At 40.3% G+C, this 19699-nt stretch overlaps 1 protein-coding gene across 3 annotated transcripts in view; it reads left to right on the top strand.

The window, feature by feature from the left end:
* The window catches only part of Nme7 (NME/NM23 family member 7), a 121028-nt gene that overhangs the window by 65605 nt on the left and 35724 nt on the right, over window positions 1-19699 (top strand). The gene's annotated exons all lie outside the window — the stretch shown is intronic.

Here is a 19699-nt window from a genome sequence, read left to right as displayed (position 1 = left end):
AAATAAATATTACCTTTAGAATAAATACTAGCATTATAACTTAGATCACATAGGTAAATATAAGTTAGAGCTAATAAAAATAGTTAATTATAATGTCCAAATGCTTGATTTTATTACACACATATATAATTTTTACTTATGCACATTTAAATAATTTTGGTTAGAGCTGTTCTTTAAAACTTATCTGTCTTTTCTCTTTGGTAGTAGACCCAAACCCAGGACTTTGCTTCAACTAGACAAGAGCTTTACTGTTGTGCCACATTCCCATCTACTTGAAAACATTAGATATAAAATTAATTAAGCAAAAGAATTTTTTATAAAATCTTCTAAGATGCTAGCATGAACTTTAGCATTATAAGGTTTTTAATAACTTTTTTATTTCTAAACTTGGATTACAGTGTCACTTTGTGATTGATTTGGAATGTGTGGTTAGCCTAATTCACTGTGGTAATAATGAAATTTGAAGTTTGAAGTCTCATTTCTAACTTTGGTAGCCTCTTGTCATTTTTTACCTCATTCTGTAATGATCCCTTACACTGATAAATTTGATTTTTACCCATGGGCTGCTCTAGGCAGAAACAGAGAGACTTAAAGGGAGTTTCTGGTTCAAGAGGGACAGAAATGGAATGTGTTGAATCCTGACATCCTTCAGAATTCCCTGAGTACCTAATACCCAGGAGACCTGCATTAGGTTTCTTGCCCACTAACCTGTAAGGAAGAGCACAGCCGTTGTGTAGCCTTGTAGACCAGGCCTGGGGAGAGGCCACTGGCAAATACTGTCTAGGACGGGTTCTTCTGTCTTCACAGTGATCTGAAGGAGACTGTGCAAAGTCCATACCGCACTGTAGGATTGGAATACCATGCAGTGAGTTGGAATCATAACTAAGTCCTTTAAGCTTACAGTTGCTGATAAGTGAGTTGTTAGCCCAGTTGGAAGGAAATTGTGAAACAGTGACTGTTTGAGTCATATTTAGGGGGGCGGGGGGTAAATGAGCTGGGGGGGTTCCTGGTGTGCACCGGGAAGTCGTTTACTAACTTACATCCTTATCTTTCAGGGTAGGGATTTCTGGGCATAAACAGTGGTCATGTGCTTGTAGGCAGTCTAAATTCCTAGTCCTACACTTATCTATGAGGTCATAGTAATTTCTCTTCTCATTTCTAAGAGAGCTAGGAAAAAGAGAAACTTTAGTTTTGTTTTTATTTTTTTTTTAATTTTTAATTTTTTTATTTTATTTTATTTTATTTTTTGCCAGAGCTAAGGATCGAACCCAGGGCCTTGTGCTTGCTAGGCAAGCACTCTACCACTGAGCTAAATCCCCAACCCCTTTATTATTTTTTTTAATACACATGGGGAAAAAGTGTGCTTGAGATTTTACAGTCTTTTTATATGTAGATTGAAATATGTTTTCATTTTAGAGTTCAGAATTTAAAAGAAAGTAAAACCAGGTGAATGTTTCATTTTTGTTTTTTAATTTTTAACTTCAAAATTATACAACATGCTTGTTTATATGTTCTCATTACTTATATGTAGTTACTTTAATTCTGTCCATAAAATGAATTCATAAATAAAATACAGGGAAATTAAAATAAATAGTTGCTATATAACTTAATAATTATACACACACATACACACACACACACACACACACACAGACACACATATATATAACTGAAATATCATGAAATAATATGTGATTGAAAGGCAGTATCAAAATGAAAATTTTTATTACATATATGATTTTTATATTTATGTAGGCTTAAACCATTTCAGTTAGTTCTCTAAAAGTTAATTGTAGATAGAGATATAGGTAGATAATTTTATTCTGAAACCCCATTATGTTCCTTAAATACTATTATGTTGACTATTTCCCCCAGATATTGGATCAGTTGTTTTGCCTTTTGTATCCTGCTTGCCTAGTTATAAAATGATAATATGCTATGCCTTCTTCGTGACTAAGGACTGTATGAAAGGTGCTGAGGACAGTACCCAGCACTTGTTGAGTGCTGTACGTTTCCGACACTGTTGCTATCACCAAGTATCATTGGCTTAGTTTCTGAGTACAGTTGCATGATTTCCTAGTAACAAAGCAGTTTAAAACGCTACCAAAACCCAACATCCACAGGAAAAAAAGTAAAATTGTTGTCATTGTTTGAGGAACAAGGGACTTTAATTATTCTCCTCAGTTAAAGCCCGTGTCTAAATTAAGTTCCTAAAGTGGGATTGTTGCTTAAAATGAACCAATTCAACAACTGCTTTGTTTTATATATTCCTTAACAATTTATCTCATTTATACCATGTATCTTGAGCATATCCACTCCCAACTCCTGGATCCCACTTCCCCTAGACATCTCCTAACCCATACCTTTCCCACATTCATGTCCTCTCTTTCCTGAGTTCCTCTCTCCCACCTCCTCTCCCTCCTTCCTTCTTTCCTTCTCCCTTTCTTCTTCCTCTCTTTCCATCCTTTCCCTGTCCTTCACCCCACCCCTGTCATCCACTGAATCCAGTTAGTGATGCCTACTGGCATACCGACTGATCTTATTGGCCTGCTCTTAGTGGATAACCGTAACTGCGGTGAAGTCATGAGTGCAATAGCCATGCCATGTCCAGCAGACAGCACTACACAGCACTCCTCCCATCCTCCAGCTCTGCCTTCTTTCTGCACCCTCTCTCTGCCTTGAAGCTCCCCGAGCCTTGGCTGCAAATGTGGATGGGCAGATTGATAGGGATGACCCAGTTAAGGCTAAACACTCAGGAGTCACTTACTCTTAGCACTTTGACCAGTTATGTGTCTCTGCATCTACTGCTGCCCACTGGAGAAGCTTGTCTGGTCAAGGTTGAGAGCAGCACAAATTGACAGGATAAATGTGTTTCAGAAGGCAGTTTGATAATATGTCCATTTAGCAAAAAACAGTCATTGGTTCCCCTGTAGGGCCTATTTCCTACTAGCCGTGGGCTTTTGACCAGGTGTACAGTACCAGGCCCTGCTTTCTGATTGCCTGTTATGGTTGGTGCTAGGCAAGAGGTAGTAACTAAACTGAGAATGCCTCTTTTGCACATGGGATGACCAAACAGTTTAGCTTTTTAAAAATATTAAGACCCTAAAGATTTGTTAGAAATTTTCCATTCTTATAAAGATTCATTCATTACACAGTTTTATTACATTGATCATAACAGTTTGTTCTGAAGTTTTGCTTCTTTAGTGAAATAAAATCAAGATATTTTAAGCTTTGTCTCAACCTTGAAATCTCTATCTTTCATGACTCTGTGAAACTATGTTAAAATTCCTAATAAAGAACCCTGTTGGGGTTGGGGATTTAGCTCAGTGGTAGAGCGCTTGCCTAACAAGCGCAAGGCCCTGGGTTTGGTCCTCAGCCCTGGGGGGAAAAAAAAAACAACCCTGTAGTCTGTATTTTAATGTTGTTTGGTTGTAAAATTAATTCAGATTTAATGAGGCTATTTCAAAGCAATTTTAATATTTTAAAATAAAGGTATGAAAACACTGTTGAATTTTCTTTGTATAATCCACTGCAGAACATTTATTAGAACACTGGCAGTTTTTAATGTTGGTGTTAGAATTGGCTGTGGTGATGCCTGGGTGAAACAGGGCTGGTAGCAGGAGCATCTTATCACTTCTAAAACTGGTTTCTCTTGAGCTTATTTTAGTGTTTCAGTATTTATTATGAAGAGTAGTTCTGATGCCTGATAGGCTAAGAGCCCCGCAAGACATACTCATTCTCTCTATTCACTCTCCTAATGTAGGACTGATTGATTAGTTAGGCTCCCAGCTTGCTAAGTTAAATTTCCTTCATGGAATTCAGCTTCTGGGATGCTGTAAAGGAGGTATGAACATTTTTGTTTATAAAAGATTGAATTGAAACATTATGAATCGAACTTTGTTTCAGTGACAAAAAAACCTTGGACCAGGCTTACTTAGAAGGTCAGTTTTGCAGTTCTGTGCTCCATAGCAAAGAGTTAAACAGATGGAATTTCTATCAGATGCTCCCAAGTACATTAAACTACATTATGTAAGAATATTACCTTGAAGAGAAATGGATGAGATCTACATGAACAACCTGGATGACAGTGGGAGTAATGAAGGGCAAGATTTGAGGGAAAGAAAGCTTAGGGGAGCAGGAGATCCCAGCTGGATCAAGAACAGAAAGGGAGAACGAGGAATAACAGACCATGATAAATGAAGACCACATGAGAACAGGAATAGGCAGAGTGCTCGAGAGGTCCCCAGAAATCCACAATGATGTATCCTCTGTAGGCTGCTGGCAATGGTCGAGAGAAAGCCTGATCTGACCTAGTCTGGTGATCAGATGACTAAACACCCTAACAATCGTCTTGGAACTCTCATCCAATAACTGATGGAAGTGGATGCAGAGATCCTCAGCCAGGTCCCAGATGGAGCTCCAGGTGTCCATCTGTCGAGAAAGAAAGAGGAGGGTCTGCAAGAGCGTGAATTGTTGAATCCAATATTGCAAAAAGCACAGGGCCTTTCGGATAGCTTGTTGGACTGGTCGTTGTAGTTTGTAGGCGTTGTAGCTGTGTCGAACTATTAATTGCTTTTCTCCCTTGGTAGCTTGCATAGCACCTTTGGATCCTCTGAGAATTAGTCCTCAAGGAGGAGGCTTCCAGGTCAGTTCTATCTCTATTCCTTCAAGTCCCATTTCCAAAGTATGTGGTAGCTTCAACACTGGGGTCTTACTCATATTGTTCTGGGAGGCAACAATGGTAAATGGCAGTAGTTTATGTTGTTTAGGGGTCTCCTGGACTTCCCTGATCAAACTTGAAGGGAGGTTTCCAATACCTAGCACAGGGGCTTATGTTGACTAGTCTATGACTCTTTGGGGAGTATTATATGTGTATAACTCCATTTAAACTACATGTGTGCATGTGCTCATATATACCACATATCAAAAACCTTATTTTTAAGTAAGTTTATAAAACAATGTTTCCCTATGACGTTTCAAATGTCCTTAGTGTTACTTCTCTCTCCTTCCTCCTTCTCCTTCTGAATTAGCAACTCTCCCTTCCCTGTCCACAATTGAAGCCCCTCCCTTTCCAATTCCCCCCTTCATAGCACCCGTGCCCATCCATCTCCCTCTCTAGAACGCCTTCTCCCCCTCTACCCCAGTGGTCCCGTTACTCCAGGTTGTATATTCACATTTAAAGATTCAGGGCTAGAATTCACAGATAAGAGAACATATGGAATTTGCCTTATGAGTCTCAGTTACCCCACTCAGTGTATTTTCCAGTTCCATTTTTTTCTGTTCCATATTTCCTACAAATTTCGTGTTTTCATTTTTCATTGTAGCTCAATAGTATTCTATAGTATGCACACACCACACCTTCATTATCATATATCAGTTGAAGGACACTTATATTGTTTCCATTTCCTAGCTATAATGGTGATGAGCATGGCTGAACAAATATCTGTGGAGCAAGATGTCGAGTCCTTTAGGCATATGCCAAGGAGTGATATATTTGGGACACATGGTAAATCTACACTTGGCTTCTTGAGAATTCTCGACACTGATTTCCATAGTGACCACACCAGTTGGCAACCCCTGGCATCCTTGCCAACGTTTGCTGTCAGTTGTTTTCTTGATCTTAGCCATAGCTATTCTAAGAAAAGATAAAATGGTATTACCTATGAATACCATGCCATTTTGTATAAGGGATCTGAGCATTGCAGGTTCTGGTAAATTCACAAGTTATCCCACAGTCACTTCCCCGGGTCACTGAGGAGCAACTATGTACTTAATTAGGCTGTCTCTGTTACTCCCCGTTTCTTCTGTTCATTAGTCCTACCGTCTAACTTTAGCATCACCAAACACCTCCTCTGCTTCGTTCATACTGCCTTTTTTCTCTCTTCCAGCACATGATGTTCATCTCCTTCTCTTTCCCCCCAATCTCATAATGCAATGTCCTCAGAGTGTGGTTCCCAAATGGCATATTCTCTTGTGTTTCTTGATCTTAACACAGTTTGCTACTCTATATTATGTATGTAAATGTTATTTGTTGTATATATTACATGTTGATTGTTGGCTACTGATCACTGTATGTCTCTCCCACAAGATAGAAACTTTGATTGTGGGGACAGTTTTATATTACTTATTAGGAATTTAATCTATATATCAATCAAGAAGTTACACAAATATTGTCAGAAACTATAGTCTCTCGGATAACTGGGCTTTTAAATTTTATTGAATTCCTTTCTTAATTTAGTATGGAGTTACATTAGGAAACGTTTCTACTGACTTTCAAAAAAAGATGTTCATGATAGTATCCTCTATACGTATATAAGTATAGACTCAAATAGGTTATCCAAATCTATGGCTTTTCTATTTCTGTTCTTTAGTCTGTGTGGTTTAATTTATCAGCTTTCGGGCAGGGGAATCTATGTTAAATTACCATATAGCTTGAAAATAAAATGTCTCCAGTAGGCTCATGTGTTTGACCACTTGGTACCCATCTCCTTGTTTGGGGAGTCTGTGGGAGGTGAGATGTAGCCGGCTGAGGGAGGTTATTGGGGTAAGGTTTATGCCCTATAGCCTGACCCCTGGTTCTAGCCAGAGTTTCTTGTAGCAAGAGTTTTCTCCAGTCCTACCTGACCCACGATCAGGACAAATCTCTCTCCCCACCAATCCTGCAGCCACTCAGACCCAACCAAGTAAACACACAGAGACTTATATTGCTTACAAACTGTATGGCCACAACAGGCTTCTTGTTATCTAGTTCTTATATTTTAAATTAACCCATTTCTACTAGTCTATAAGTTGCCATGTAGCTCTTGGCTTACCGGCACCTTACATCTCGCTTTTCATGGAGGCGTCTTTCTGCCTCAGCCTTCCACTTCCCAGAATTCTCCTCTCTCCTTGTCCCACCTATACTTCCTGCCTGGCTATTGGCCAATCAGCATTTTATTTATACAGAGTGATATCCACAGCAGTTTCTGCTTCAGTCTGCCACTGGGAAGAGACCAACTTAAAAATCTCCTGACTGACCAAGGCCGGGATATCATATGTCGTGCTCCACACTCCCTACCCATGAAACTAAGCCAAACAAATCTTTCCTGGAAGTTGTTTCTGGGCAGATATTTGATCAGAATACTTATTACTGTTTCATGTGATTTTTTTTTTCCTTTTAACTGCTTTTTTGTGAACTTGAGTCACCATTATGTGTGACTATTGTTATCTGTTCGGTAATTATATTGTATTTCACTTTGTTCCCATGTTCTTTGTTTTTTAACTTACAGGGCGTCGTATCTTATTTCATATATATTCAATATAACTGATTTTGATTTCTTTCTAAAAGTTATTTTTCAATCTGATCTATTAGTTTTATAGTGTTTGAATTTAATCTATTTTATTTATTGCAATGGATGATTAGTTAGAATTCATTTGCCTAAAGTTTGTTTTCCACTTTTTATCTTTGGCTTTTCTGACTATCTTTCTGCCAGATGGACAGTCTTTTTATTGTTTCCTTTCCCATTGTTCATGAGCTGCTTTTAAAGCAATAAATGAGGAATAAGTACGGCCTGAAGAAATGGTTCAACAATTAGGAACCTGTGCTGCACCCTTGTTGGGTGGCTCACATCTGCCTGCAGCTCTATCCAGAGGGATCAGATACCTCTGGGCTCTGCAGTTTCCTGCACTTACGTGTACATTCCCCCACACAGATACACACATGTACACATAACTTCTTAAGGGAAAACAGTAAATATCGCCTTGACCTTACTGGCCCGACTGCCTGGTTTTGTGAATACAATTTTGTTTGTGGCCAGCCATAGCTATTCATTTCTGCTTTGCCGATGGCTGCTATTAGGTTGCATAGCAGAATTAAGAAGCTGACATATATCATGTGATGGAAAGAGCTGGAAATGTTAACTACTATCTGTCTTCCATGGAGCCTTTCCCATATATTATATACTTTAATTTGTTTTGCCAAATTTTAGCATGTATACTTACTCTAAATTTTATTAATGAAACTTAAATTTATTTACTCCAGATTTGTCTTGAAATATAAAGAATTTAGAATGCTTTAAACAGCTGCTGAAATCCCCCATTGTTGTGAGAATGTTAAATTTTATGTTTTTATTTTTAAATAAATCTTATTGATTTAATTTACATAACACAAAATGCATACATTCTAAGTGTAAAGTTCTGGTAATGTACTTTGGTGTCTTGAACTCCCAGAATCAAGAAGTTCTTAGTTTATGAATTTGGTTTTGCCTGATGTCTCTCTTTTGGAGACTTTTAGCGGGTGTGTAGGTAGTTTTAGCTGATTGATTGGTTGCTGTAGTGTCCAGTGTCTGAAGTGACTGTTACCTTCCATGGCTTTGCCACTTACTGTTTGGTCTTAGGATTGTTCCCTGATTTCCTTTAAGCCTGCCTTCCCATCTGCTTAGTAGGTGATAGAATCTACTCCCACATAATTTAAAATCACTGTCGTCCTTAACACAGTCTGTACTGTGATATAATGTTAGCTGCTAATAGTAGCTTTAGAGGTCATTTCGTCTATTTACAAATCCATACCAGTAATGTTTTAACTATGTATTTCTTTACAACAAACCACCCTCACACTTAGTTTTTTAAGAAATGACTATCATTGCTCATAATTTGTGTGCCATCAGCTGATAATCCCTCTGCCATAGACCCACAGTCATTTCAACACGAGGCTCCCCTTAGCCAGCTGGGAGCTATGCTGAGGCGGCAGCCTGTGTTTGGCTGTTTCTCAGCTTCCAAGCTCTCCGCATGCCTTTCCTGACTTCACTTCACACTGAGGCCTCTGCTTTCTTTCCCAATTCTGGACACTGCAGCTGCTGTGACTGTGTTCATACTGATGCTCACCATGCTGTTTTCCTGTACCCTTCAGCGGCCCTGTCACCTGTTTGTGGACTTCTGATCTCTTTCTCCCTTTCTTTAGAACAGTTTCTTTCTCACAAGGTCATCATCTTACTCAGTAGTTTTATTGGATCTAGACTGTAAGTCTTCTGATTGAGTCTGATGCTTAAATAATATTCTGCTTAAAATTAATCTCACTTGAGTTCAGAATACTCTAAAGAATGATATGGCAATGAGAGGGTATATGGTATAAATCTGTACCAAAAACTTCAAGACTGACTTCAAGTATACCAAAGTCATACGACCAAGTTAGTTCCAATTCACCCAAATCCCTGAGACCATTCCTAAGGGAACTGCCAGCCATTCTGCCACAGCTACCATGAAGGCACCTGAGGTCATTGGAGGGCCTCATTCCCTGTTCACACACACAGGACACCTGTGTGTGCTGTGTCAACATGGAGATGTGAACTTGATGGTGACTTAGAAATGAACTGACTAAGGGCTTTAAAATTTTTTTTATAATTTATTTTATTTTCATTGGTGTTTTACCTGTATGTGTATCTGTTTGAAGGAGTCAGAAGTCCTGGAACTGGAGTTACAGACATGTGTGAGCTGCCATGTGGGTGCTGGGAATTGAACCCAGGTCCTCTGGAAGAGCAGCCAGTGCTCTTAACTGCTGAGCCATCTCTCCAGCCACCAAGTAAGGGCTTTGAACCATAGACTTTCTAGAGTAAGAAAGATGTGTGAATATGTAGGGTGGCAAAGAACTGGTTTTCAGCACACTCAAAATCACTTTGAGTGACCGTGTTCCCTTAGCTTTTTTCATAGACATTAACTCATCCCATCCTTTCACATGTCGTCTGGAGGCCTGAGCTTTTCAGGGATTTGTCAGTAAGGAACTCTCTGTCCTTTACATGTTTCTACGCCATCCTCATAAGAATCGGTTGTCATAAGAACTATATTGTCAGATTTGGGCATTTTTTAAAGATTTATTTATTATTATGTATACAGAAGAGGGTGCCAGATCTCATTACAGATGGTTGTGAGCCACCATGTGGGAGATTTGGGCATTTTTAATCTTCCATGGAGCGTGCATCATCTCTTAAAGGCTTCTAATATCAGATCATGCTTTCCTATTTTTCCACTTTTCAAATATTTCTTAATAAATATGTCATGTGCCCCAAATCCCTGGATCCCACCTCCCTTGGGACTGGCCGAGCTTGTGCTTACAAGAAAGAAGGAAGCAGTCTGCAGGACAGAACAGTGTGGGAGGAAGAAATGTCTGTGTCCTCAGTCCCTGCAGTGGCACTGGCGTTCGTGCAGAGGACAGGAGAGGAGGTGGGAAGCAATGCCAGGCAGCCCTCACACCAACACAGTGGGAGCACCATCCACCTGCTCCAGAGTCTGTGAGATGCGTTTCCCTTCAGTCCACGACATGTGCACCTTAGCTGTCATCAGCGCTAAAATGATGACATCACCCTCTCCTAGATGACTAACCCTCTCATAGACTAGCACGTGAAACACAGCGAGGGAAATGGTACTCTGTCCTTGGAGCTCTGTGTAACCGTCGGCGTCAGCCCTCTTCTAGAAGTTTCTGTGTACACTTAAACCCAACAGTTGAATGGCTGACTAGTCAAGCACATATGTCAGCTTGCTTCACATCATTGAACGGTGACTCTTCAATCTTAAAATACAATAAAAAGTGAGAAAAAGGAATTGAAATTCCTTTTCAAATATTTACTGATAAAAAATTGAGTGGACTGAGGATACAGCTTGACCAGGAAAGTTCTTGTGTGTACTTTACTGAGAACCAGAATTGGCACCCCAGCACCCACTTTAAACAAAGCTCAGTATGGCAGAGCATACATCTGCAACCCTAGTTTTGGGATAGGAGACAGACAGAGATGAGTGAATTCCCCGAGTTTGCTGGCTAGCTTTGGCCAGTTGGTAAGCTCCAGATTCAGTGAGAGACCCTGCGTCAAAAAATAAAGCTGAGGGCTAAATAGATGATTAGGAGCACTTGTTCTTCCAGAGGACCCAAGTTCAAGTACCAGCACCCACATGGTGGCTCACAACTGTCTGTGACTCCAGTTCCAAGGGATCCAGCGACCTCTTCTGCCCTCCACAAGCACCTGGTGTGCATATGGTACACAGATGTATATGCAATCAAAATACTAATGCACATACAATAAAATAATTTAAAAATATAAGGCGGGGAGTAAAAGGAAGGTGTCCAATGCCAGTCACTGGCCTCCAGGTTTCCACATACATGTACACCACACATGCACATACATACATACATACATGCACATACAACACACATACCCACCACACACAAATGTTCAAAGTTAAGTATAAAATATTTAATAAAACTTTGAATGTATAAAGGAAATTTAAACAAAAATTATAAATGTCATTGTATCTAGCATTTATACATATGAAGTTATTAAGCTTAAAATTAGTGTGACTTGAGAATTTGCCTTATCAATCGCTGGTGTTGTTATATCTCAGTCTTTTTCTTTCCACAAAACTGGATTTCTTGGCAACCTCACTAAGAGACACGTGTAGCCCAAATCATACTTTGCTGTTGTTTTCACTAAATGCTGTTGTATAAAGAAGAGTATTAGAGTCCTTTGGCAGAACAGAATGTTTTAGATAGCCATTCTTAGTGGGATGGGCCCATTGCACTAAATTATCCTAAACCTGAAGGATCACAAAGAAGCTTCTAAGGTATAGAAACAACTGGAAACCAAAAGTAGCTCTTCACTGACCATCCTGTGGTTGTTACTGACCTACCTCGGAGCATAAAATAATGATCTTCCTGTATGTATCAAATTTTCTAAGGCCTGCCTCTGATTAAGGCAAATTACCAGGACAAATGAGGGTGTTGCCTGTCCTCAATTTTTCAGTTTAGTTCTTCTCAAACAGTATTCATCAGGACAACTCAGATGTCTTCAATACATACCCTGATCCCGGCTCTAGGGCTACTGCAACCCAAGTTCAGAAGTTACTGGGTCTACTGGCTCAAAAGCCAAAGGTTACGGCCTGTGAAGAGTGAATAGGCTTGGTCAACAGACTCCCTGAGTGGTTGTAGTGCACCCCAGAAGAGCACTGGCAAAGTAGTCCCACCCCAGCTCCAAGATGCTACTTAATCTGGAGAGATTGATACACTGTGTGGCCCTTCGTGAACATGATTCTTGATAGTCAGATGTTTGTGCAGCTCCCTCCCATATTGACTCTGGACTTGTCTGTGTGACTTTCTTCAGCCTTTATGTCCTTAAGGCATACTGCAGTCAGAGGCTTGCTGAGCACATGTGCATCAGACATTGTCTTGCAGTACTCCAGTTAGAAACCTGGGACTGTGATGTTATGAAGTGCTGGTGCAAACAACCTGGCAGTCTTGCCCTCGAGGCAAGCTACAGCTTTCAGAAGCTTGAGTCTGGTTCTGAGATTTGCCGAGACAGGATGAGTTAGAAATGCAGAGTTCGCTGGCTCAGAGCTCTGTGGCCAGGCACCATCTTGAGGGATGCTGTTGTTTACAAGTCTGAATGTGACCTACCTCAGTCTCAGTAAGAGACAGTTCCAAAGACAGTTGTGGAGGGTAGGAGGGCCAGATGCCGGCAAGCCCCCAAAATGCTCATCCCAGTCAGTGACATGTATGCAGTCTCACCTCCGGTGCCGGGAGCCGACTTCATTCACTGAGAATGACGCAGAGCCTGAGGTCCGGGTTGGACCAATCTCTAGAGCCAGGTGTCAATTGCAGGCTTCACTGATGGAGATGCTGAGACCTCAGATGCTCCCGGAGAGGAGTACTTGACATCTACAGCCACAGCCCTCCACCGTTGATGAATGCTCAGGAGTTTGTGCAGACCTCAGTGCTGTGGCTGCATTCCTAATTTTAGCACACCTGGGAGCAACTCCCTGCCCCAGGGGGTGTAAATTGGGAGCCTCAGAAGGGCGGGGCAATCTGTCCAGTACAGAGACTAAAATGCTACCTGTGACCAGCAGGGGCCGCTGGTCCGCAACTAGGAAAGTGAAAGCCTTTGGGGCTATCAGACCCTGTCCCACAGTTCAGCCGCTGTGTAGACTAGGGAAGACAGTGGCGGATAGCTCCGCCCCTGCAGTGCCGGCAAGGGCGATCTTTTAAGGGCCCAGAAGGAAACTGCCAACACTTACATTTTTCTTCCCATTTTTCTTTCTTTCTTTCTTTCTTTTTTTTTTTTTTTACTTTACGCTTCCTTTGGTTCTTTCCATTGTGCTTTTAGGAACGTTTTTCTTGATCGTATTTACACAAACTTTTATGCTTTTAATTTTAGTCGTCTTCATAAGCTCCATGTACTTACCTAATTTTGTTTGTTTGTTTTCTTTAATGGGCAATCTTATAGCTACCTTTTTTTTACTTATCCTTTCTTCCTTTCTACCTTTAATAGTGTTTTGACTTTATCTTTCCAATTTTTAAAAAGCCTTGTGTGTCTTTACTGTTTCTTCCTTTTTATATTCGTCTGTTTAGTTCTGAACTCTTTCGATTTCCTCTCCTCTGATGTCCTGCTCTTTTCTCTTGTCTTAACATTCCCCCCACTCCTTCTCCTTCAGCCTGTCTTCTCTCCTCTCCTTGCCCCTTCCTCTACCTCACGTATGAATGTGAAAATAATATCCAGGTGGTAAAGCCTAAAGAAAAGACCACTCCAAAGTCAGCACTCACCTCTGAAGGAGGAAAGGCTAATCAGGAGGCCTGTCACGAGAGCACCCGGAAGGGCTTGAGATGGAGCTGGTGATTCCCTCAAATTATGTATTGAACTTCACATGTACATTATATGCTGTATCATAAGGTATATTTTTATTTACAATTAGTATGTGGAAATTAAGTAGATTATAAAACATGACATATATATGTAAACACACACACACATCCCTGTACTTGTGTATAGGTTGACTGTTTTAGAAGAGCATGGGGAAAATGAACACAATAATGACTATCTTCATTAAGATCTGAAATTCTGCATTAGGGAAAAATTTACTTTCATGGTACACCATTTTATTTTAATTTTATGTGTTTTATGATTTCCAAATTAAATAACAAAGAATAGGAGAAATTAAGACAAAAGCTGAAAATTAAACTATTATAACTTATGGTTTCCTTTGGTTGTGTAGGTTGAGTTACAGACATAGAAAAGCTGTGACTTTCTTGTGGTCCCCTTGCCTCAGACTCTCAAGTTGCTGGGATTATAAGGCTGCACCACCATGCTCAATAAGAACTTGACTCTCTTAAGTTTCTAGGTCATGTTCACACTATTTAATGCTAGCCTCATACTTTAAGGATCCTCAGCAGCAAAGCTGCCCCATTATCAACATGCTTGGAACTAGCAGAAAACTCGTCTGTACCAGTAAATATAGTACAAACTCCACAGACAAGGGCAAAAATTTAAATATAGTACACACTTCACAGACAAGGGCAAAAATTTGAATATAGTACACACTTCACAGACAAGGGCAAAAATTTAAATATAGTACACACTTCACAGACAAGGGCAAAAATTTGAATATAGTACACACTTCACAGATGAGGTCAGAATCTGAATATAGTACATTGCACAGACGAGGACAGAATCTGAACATAGTACACTGCACAGACGAGGACAGAATCTGAATATAGTACATTGCACAGACGAGGACAGAATCTGAACATAGTACACTGCACAGACGAGGACAGAATCTGAATATAGTACACACTGCACAGACGAGGACAGAATCTGAATATAGTACACACTGCACAGACGAGGACAGAATCTGAATATAGTACATTGCACAGACAAGGACAGAATCTGAACATAGTACACACTGCACAGACGAGGACAGAATCTGAATATAGTACATTGCACAGACAAGGACAGAATCTGAACATAGTACACACTGCACAGACGAGGACAGAATCTGAATATAGTACACAGTGCACAGATGAGGACAGAATCTGAATATAGTACACAGTGCACAGATGAGGACAGAATCTGAATATAGTACACAGTGCACAGATGAGGACAGAATCTGAATATAGTACACACTGCACAGACGAGGACAGAATCTGAATATAGTACACACTGCACAGACGAGGACAGAATCTGAATATAGTACACAGTGCACAGACAAGGACAGAATCTGAACATAGTACACACTGCACAGACGAGGACAGAATCTGAACATAGTACACACTGCACAGACGAGGACAGAATCTGAATATAGTACACAGTGCACAGACGAGGACAGAATCTGAATATAGTACACACTGCACAGACGAGGACAGAATCTGAATATAGTACACACTGCACAGACGAGGACAGAATCTGAATATAGTACACACTGCACAGATGAGGACAGAATCTGAACATAGTACACACTGCACAGACAAGGACAGAATCTGAACATAGTACACACTGCACAGACGAGGACAGAATCTGAATATAGTACACACTGCACAGACGAGGACAGAATCTGAACATAGTACACACTGCACAGACGAGGACAGAATCTGAATATAGTACACAGTGCACAGACGAGGACAGAATCTGAATATAGTACACACTGCACAGACGAGGTCAGAATCTGAATATAGTACACACTGCACAGACGAGGTCAGAATCTGAATATAGTACACAGTGCACAGACGAGGACAGAATCTGAACATAGTACACAGTGCACAGACGAGGACAGAATCTGAATATAGTACACTGCACAGATGAGGACAGAATCTGAATATAGTACACTGCACAGATGAGGACAGAATCTGAATATAGTACACAGTGCACAGACGAGGACAGGAATCAATTTGATTGGTAGCCAAGGATGTGTCTATTTTGAAGCCTGTATATGAATAGCAATATAGTCTTCCCTAATGTGAGGATGCCAGAGTCATTTGAAACCAACAGAAGAAGCAATGTTCTTGAAATACTATGTCTAACTTTGCAGATCTCCTTAGGTATGGCTTTGGGTAGCTGGAATAAACAAACTGTGTACACATTTAAAAATATGTGCAAACCCAGCTGGCTTTGAGAAGTTTTTAAAATATGTTTCTGGAAATGGTAACAAACAACAGAATTAATTTTAGCTAAGGAAAATATTTATTTTGTCCATAATGGGACAAATGTTTACCTGGCTTGGAGTTAGCCCTCCAGATTTTTGTGGTGCCTGACTCTGCCTGTGGTTCTGCACATAGATAGCGTCCATGTAATTGTACTCATAAAAATCTAGAAGCTTGGAGCCATCTTCAAATGGAAATTGTTCTTATTCTGGTCCCAAAGGAATTTACCTCTCAAATCAGGAAGCCCCTTACCCTGTGGGAAGCTGGAAGTCTCTGTGGCCCAAAACCTTTACTTGTGATCATGTAGCCGACTTGTCTGGTGCGATCTTCCCTTCTTCTCTTTGGGCATCCTATGATCAGTGTGTCTGGTCTTATATATTGTTAGTTTCTGGCTTTCCCTGGCCCCCTACTTTGTTTTTCATTTTTCTTGATCTTTTCAGTCTTAAACTTGCTGCTATCTTATTGCAGCCCAGCTAGCTGTTCCTCACCTCTTTTGCTGAGCTAAACCTAACTTGTCTTCACAGTATGGAGTGGTGTTTGATTGTCCTTCCCTGGGGGGGGGGGGGGACAGGACAGCCCCAGCCATTGAAAGGTCCTAAGAGGAGGTAAGAAGTGAGTCAGGCATGGTGGTCAGAGGAACGTTGCAGTAAACTGACTAGCAATCAGGTCACTTCTTTATTTATACAGATTCATAAGACTCGTGACTTTTTCAAAAGATACAAATTGTGCCATTCTGTCTGTAGACATGTGTTTGTTTTTCTATAACATGTCCAGGGTCATAGGTCTAGTTACAATTAATAAGTACAGATAGAGCAGATTTTGCTTTTGTCATTAGTCCCTCAGCTCTGTTTCAAAGAATCTGTAGACTATTGTTAGGGCAAGCATACTTAGTATATAGCAGTCTGTTTGCAGGCGGGCAGCACTTATGGTTTCAAAGAGCCAGGTAAATAGCAAATATCTGAGCCAGTTCAGGTGAATCATCATGTCTTGAATAGTGTACTATCAGTCTCTAGAGTACAAAAGCTATTCATAAATCAGCCTATCATTGACTGTTTTTTTCCCCTTGGGACATATCCTGCATAACCTCCTATTTAGTTTGTTACTTATTCAGCAAACTCTGAGCATAATGTAAGAGGAGGCCTCTGATCTGTTGCCGGATTTCCTGGTCAGTTAGAGCTCACCAGTCTCCTTTAAGTTTACATTGTTCTCATTATTCTGTTTCAGTTTGCATGGGGGCGGCTGTACCAAGAAGATCCTGGAGTCATGCCTCATAAAAAACGTTTCTAACATCTTTGTGCTTATCACAATCTCCAGAGCATAAGGAAGATTTCTGAATAGGACCAGATACAGTTATCTCCCCTAAAAGCAGGATGGGTAATAAATTTAGGACTTTCCTGAGGAGATTCAGACATAATTTTCTCAGGGAAAGACATTAAGTGAATTATGATGTGGAAAGCCCCCCCCCCCCCCCCCCCCCCGCCCCAGCATGCCACGAGCAGACCACACCGGAGGGTGAGAGACAGTATGATAGCGATTGTGGCATTCAGCTCAGCCCTGCTGGGACCATGCCAGACAGCTGTGCTGGCTTCATGACGTGCCTGTTTCCTGTGGGTATGGCTGTGCTGCCCACGAGTTGTTTCTGTAGGTCTGTCCTGTCCACACTCTTTTGGTATGGAGCCTGCCTTTACTGCCTTCTACTCCCTAATTACATCTTGATTGATTGTGGTATGCAGTCACTACATTGTGGGTGACTCTCTAAAGCTCTTGTATCCGTTACTCCTTTCATTGCCTTGCAATGAGTTTATGTGTAATTCTTATTAGAAAGTTGGTAAGGAAAATGTTCATTTTTAGATCTGGATTGAGATATAAGTGGAGGGTCAGTAATGATATTGTTAAATTAAATCTGTTTTGTAAACCTACTTGCTACTAGGCTGGATTTTATGGTCAGATAATGGATCAATGTGAGATTCTAAGTGCCTTTCTTAGTTCTTAATTTAATAGTTAAACTGAATCTAAGCTCTTATATGTTACTAAATTAGTGCAATTATACTAAATATCTGTTTATTTTAGGAATAGTCCACTGTACTTTGGATTTTAAGTGGCCTTTCAGTGCTCATACGTTAATGGTATATGTAGTTCATGGTGATATTGGAAGGTGGTAGGAACTTGGAAGTGAGGCCTGGTGAGGGTCTTTAGGTCACTGGGGATGTGTCCTTGAGGTGGATGACAGGAGCCCAGCCCCTTCTCTCTTGTTCCCTGGCAATGTGGTGGATGATTTGCTCCTCAGGCATTTCTGCCATGCTAGGTGGTCTAATCACAGGCTTAAGAGACTGTGTCATAGAATGAAACCTTCAAACTGTGAGCCAAAAGGAGCTTTTGTATGGTGATTCTTCAACTATTTGTTGAGTAATGGAAAGGTGACTGGTGTATAGACAAAGCAGTCCCCCAGGCTTCCAGACATACTGGAAAATTCCCAGTGAAAAGCTATTGCTTAGTAACTTTTCCAGAGAAGATGAATGTTTCCACTACTTTTATATGCAAGGTTCTTTGTTATGCATGTTTGCCTGGATTAGTATTAAATTCCTTCTGTTGAATGTAGTAATCCTTGTGATTTCTTTTACATTTTGACACTGCAAATTAATCTAGATGCTCATAATCTTCAGCTTGGATTTGGCTTTATGATAATAATGTTTTAAAAACAAGCTATTTTTTAGTTAAAATGTCTTTTATTTCACTAGATATAAACTTTAAAGGCAATAAAATTTCTCCAATATGATTTAAATTAGTAGTAGTATTTAGTATATCATCTATATATCCATTTTGTTAGTTTATATACTCTTGGCTGTATCAGGATGAAATAAACCTTCCTTAAAACATCTTACATGAGTAAAATATAAAATTTCTTTGTGGGCATTTCCCACTGTTTCCATCTCTTTTTTTTTTTTTTTTTCACAGACCAAGCCTTGACCTTTATTATTTAAAAAAGCTTCATATTTATTTTGCTTTCCAACCCTGTGATTGTGCCTTCGACACCTTCACAACAATTTTCCGCTCCTCAATAAGGAAAGCCCACTTGATCCTGTCACGGACACACTTGGCACACATGGACCCACCGTAGGCCCTGCTGGCGTGCTTCTTTGTCTTAGACAATCTCATAAGGACTTTCGGTCTCCCAGCACGAACCCCTCGAAGCCTGCCTAGGCACACACTGCATGCGGATTTAGGTGCTTTTCCAACCTTCTTGGTATAAAGGTAAACAATCCTGTTGCCAGGGGTTCGAGACAGCCTAGTTTTGTTAGAGGCTGTGTTGTAGGAAAGCCTACAAACGCTGGACCATTCTGAGTGCCTCTAAGCACCGTCCCCGGAAGAGCTATTTCCATCTCTTAAAGTTTCTTTTCAAAAGATCTTATGCACATGTCTGTGGATGTATCCTGATGACCTAATTATTCTCAAAGGGTCTTCCTTTTAATCCTCTACTTGATTATAACAAAGGCCAAGAATGCATGTTCCCCTATCTCCTAATACAGCCCCATCAGACTAGAATCTCAACACAAAACATTCAATATGTAGGACTACTATGATTATATGAAGTGTTGTGTGATTAGTACATACAACACATTTGAGAGGATTACTGCCATAATTCATGTAGATGCCCTGTACATGTGTTCTGAGAAGTAACTGCAGAGGCCGTTTTTCCTGACTTCCCTGAATGCATGCTCCTGAACTTGCTGAGAAGGTGAGCTCATCTCCATTGAATTGCTTTTGACTTTT

Source organism: Onychomys torridus, chromosome 11 (assembly GCF_903995425.1).
Source record: "Onychomys torridus chromosome 11, mOncTor1.1, whole genome shotgun sequence".
Classification (NCBI taxonomy): Eukaryota; Metazoa; Chordata; class Mammalia; order Rodentia; family Cricetidae; genus Onychomys; species Onychomys torridus.
This window is presented reverse-complemented; position numbering and strand designations above follow the sequence as displayed.